A 4,510-nucleotide genomic window follows, 5' to 3' on the forward strand; every position below is an offset into this window, starting at 1 on the left:
TTCTTGGATAATTTCATGGAATGTTTTCCTGGGATGGTCTCTGTCTCTATATCTGCCTCAAGAATGCCAATTAATTGTAGATTCAGCCTCTTGATATAATTACATATCTCTTGGAGGCTTTGTTCTATCCTCTTAAACTACTTTTCAATGTTTTTGGCTGTTTGGGTTAGTCCAAATTCTGGTCTTCAAAATTTGAGATTCTTTCTTCTGCTTGGTTAATTCTGCTTTCCATGCTTGTCAGTCTATTATTTATTTCATTTACCATATTCTTTATTCCTGTTATCTTTGTTATCAACTCCTTCACTCTTTCCTCTTGTTTCTCCTCATTTCTATTCTTTACCTCTATTGATATCTTGATATCTGGGTTTGTGGTTTGAGACCAGTCATTCTGAGTCCTCTTCATCGTTTGAGTTCTGAAGTCATTATTCTCAAAGGCTGTCTTTCCAGAATTCTGAATGAGACCTGTGGTCCTCTTTTGGCTCTTCTTCATTCATGATGGTTTTCCTCACCCTTTTCCTCCAATCCTTAATTCTGTTGCTCAGTGAAAATGGAGATAGCTATCATCTATGTTTGCTTAATCCTCTATTCTTCCTTATGTGGATCCTCTGGATTTGATCAAATTTGAAGCTGGACTGGGAATGAAGGGTCTGTATTTTGTGCGGTTTTGAGACTTGATTAAACTCTGAATGGGGGAGCTGTAGTTCAGAGACTTTCTGCAGATCCCATTGTCCACTGACAGTTTTGTGGGTCCCCTGTAACCCACTTCCCACCACTTCACAATCTGTCTATGTGGTGAGGTGTTTGTATGCCCCTTGAAAGTAAAACAATATAAAAAAAAGAAAAAGAATGGAAAAGGGAAGAAGGGAGACAAAAGGAAGGTGAAGAGAGAGAAGAAGAAGGATAGCAGACAAAGAAACAAAGGAAACAAAGGAAAACAAACAAACAAAAACATTCAAACACACATACAAACCAAAAAGTCTGATGATGCACTTGCCCTCAAAAACAACCATATGCAAACAGAGAAACTCAATTTCAACAAAAATATAACAATAACACCAGTACAAAAACATAAACAAAAACAGATAGAACTAGAACTTCAGGTTCCTTTCCCAAGCAGTGCCGCTGTTTTTGGCTGCTGCCACAGTAAGGAGTTGAATCCAGTCTCCAGTCCCTCCCCTCTGCTCTCAGCTCAGACTGACCAGGTAGTTCTTAGTGTGGGTCAGATGCCCCATAGACTACTGTAGATGGAGGGAGAATCAGATCCAGACTCACCCAACTTGTCCACTGCTGCTGCTGCTGCTGTTGCTGCCAAGTCTCTTACCTAGATCAGACATGTCCCTGCCTGGTCCAGCATAGTGGTGTGGTGTTTGTCTATCTATCTCCACTTGAATTTTCCTCTCTGGGTCAGTGATGAATGATCCCAGAGGGATGCGGAGATCACCTTCTGGTCTCAAGTTGGAGGTTCAAGAGAGCTGGATGGGCCAACCTGCTGGAGTCCAGCTCCAGGAGAGAGTCAGGGCTTGAGACAGGGGAATCAGGAAGTGGCGAAAAGGAAAAGATGAAAACGACAGGAATCCTCTTCCTCGGGAGAGCTCAAGACTCTGCCAATTTTTATTTATTTTTCATAAGCTTATATAGGTTTTCCACTCAGCCCTGTACCCACAAATATATCTTATGTTGCTAACCAAATGCCCACGTACATCTTTTTTGCACTCACAGTAAGGTTGACCTTTAACAATTTCAACCACAGATGGTGTTTTTCTTAAGTCAAACATTATGAACATCCTGGTTTTCTTCCTAACTTTCTTATAACTATTTACTATTATAGGCCTATAATATCCTAACCCTATAAAGCTAAACCTTAACCCTAAGTCTTATTTAACTTACTTACTACCATATATTTATTTCTATTAATCTTATTTTTATCCTTATGTCTCTATATTTTCTTAACTATCACATACTATTATATATCTCTTATCTTACTAGTTTATCTCATCTTACTATCGTATTATTAATATTCTAAATTCTATCTTCATTAAACTACTTATTTAATCCTAAAATATCTTAGCCTATCTTTTATCTCAAACGGTTGTTTTCCACCAGCTCTCAGCTGGGGTCTGTTGTTTATGAGGAAGCGATCGACTCGTTCTTCTCGGCCTCCTGCTGTTACTGAAAAACATCCTTACACACCCTAAGGGGCACCCTTTTTGCTGCAATCTCACCTCCATTATGCCTATGATAATTTTTGCTGTCAAATGCCATCATTCATTTGTGCATCTATTATCTCAATTAAAGAGGGAGCATTCTCAAGTCTATGCACACAATCCTTCAAAGTTAGGGAAGGTCCGTCAACAGGATCCATTGGGGTTTTGCTTCCATCATGGCCGCATTTTACTGGGGCCTTGCTCCCAGCTGGCATTTTTCCTGTTTTCAGGTTTCTTTTACCTTACTTTTTACTAGTGATTGCAGCTCCCAGCAAGGTGGATAGTGTTGGTATTTCATCAGACAGCTTTTCTTAATCTTTGGATAATGATTGGTAAAATAAGCAGCAAAAAGAGAACAATTGATTCAATTGCTATGAAATTATATATCAAATTCCAAAGAGAGTTAGAGGAAACAAACCGCGTGAGAGAATTTGCAAAATTAGACACTGCCTGAGAAAAACGTGTTGGATATAAATGAACCTGGGAAATAGCTGTAATCTGGCTACATAACTGCTGGAGATTTAAAGTTGAATTGATAGAATACCAAACTCCCTGTAAATGTTTTTGAACATCAGCCCAACTAATATTTTGCCCATTATAAGGCATGGGAGTAACACAAATCCATTTAAATTCTGCATGACAAGCAACAGACATTCGTACTTTAATATGCTGTATCTAATTGCCTGTATATAATAACGCTGATTCTAAAGCATTTAACCTATCAATAATAGCTTAATCTATCTGTTCTTGGGTAAATAAAGCTAAACTAACATTCTGAGACAGTTCATTCACATGCTCCGCAGTATGCATTTCTTGTACTAAGGCCACTGCAGAGGTTGCTATGGACCCCATTATAGTAATCAGAGCCGTAATTCCCAATATAAGGGCAACCACAAATCTACGAGATCTTGCTAAAGAAGAAATCATTTGTTCCAAGATATATGTTCCAGGGGTGGCATACGAAGGCACAGACAATTTAACAGGTAGAAATACATACAATGGGTACTTTAACAAAAATACCTGTGAAGGATTTTTAGTAATACAATTAGATAAAGAACAATTTTCACAAGTAATTTCAAAATGACCAAGAATGTACTTAACAGAATAAGTAGAATATTGTCCAGCAATTAATAAAACATAAGGGGAATCTACACAAGCTTGTAACACAAAATTAACATTTGTTCTGGGTCTATGTAAGTTAACAAGTCCTGTTGCAGCAAATAAATGAAATGGATGAGTCTGATAAGAGCTATTTGGCAAAGAGCTTTGAAAAATCGGAGTAACCCATCCATAAGCTGACCGTGTATTTAATAGTGCTGGGAGAGGTATTGGTGGATGAGTAATGTTCCAAGCATATTTAGACTGTCCATTTTCACTTCTTAAAAATTCTCAAAAAGTTGGGCCTGGAGTGTCAATAGCTCCAGATGACACCGTCAGTGGTATAGGCTGGACGGATGGGTAGCTCATGGTGGTGACGGATGAGTCGATTAGGTATCCACACAGGCGAATCAGCATTCTGGGGAAAAACACAAGCAAATCCTCCTCCGGACATTAGTAAAATATCAGGACCTCGCCACTCTTCAGTGAGCAAGACCTTCCACCTAACCAATGGGAAATCAGAATACAAATTAAAAGGTTGCACAGAAAATTTCTTGAAAACAGCTATAACTGCGCACATTTTGACTCTCTGGGCAGATTTCTCTGTAGTCTTAAAAGAATAAGGTTGATTATTAACCACATAGGCTGTGTGCCCTGTAGATGACCCATCAGTAAAGACCAGCTCTGCCGGAGGACGCAACGGTTGAGCTGAGCAGTGACTCGGAAAAATAATTGCCTTTTGACTTAGAAATTGCAATAGAGGATTTGCAGGTAAATGGAAAGAAATAACTCCAACAAATCCTAATAATGCCAAAGCCCAATTGACATCCTCAGCTATTAATGTATCTAATTGTACTTTAGTATATGGTATAATAATTTCTGGCACATCAGCTCCGGAAAGTTCTTTACTCCTGATTTGACCTTTACTTGTGAGCTGAGCAGAATATGTTGGATACACTACCAAAACTCTCTTAGATGTAACATGTAAATGTAGCCATCCTGTAGGAGTATATTCAATAGATAAAATTGCTGGAGACCAGAACCAGCCAGGTTCAGGGTACCCCAAAGGTGGAGATGGCATCGGCAATTGGGGGGAAGAAGAAAGAAAGAGAGAGAGAGAAAGAAAGAGACTGGACTCCGGTCTAGTACAGAAACAATGTGTGTTATTGGGAATTACAATGGGTCTTTTATACACAAAGTCAGATGTG

The sequence above is a fragment of the Carlito syrichta genome, unplaced genomic scaffold (genome assembly GCF_000164805.1).
Source record: "Carlito syrichta isolate Samal-C Ts95f unplaced genomic scaffold, Tarsius_syrichta-2.0.1 Scaffold305800, whole genome shotgun sequence".
Lineage (NCBI taxonomy): Eukaryota > Metazoa > Chordata > Mammalia > Primates > Tarsiidae > Carlito > Carlito syrichta.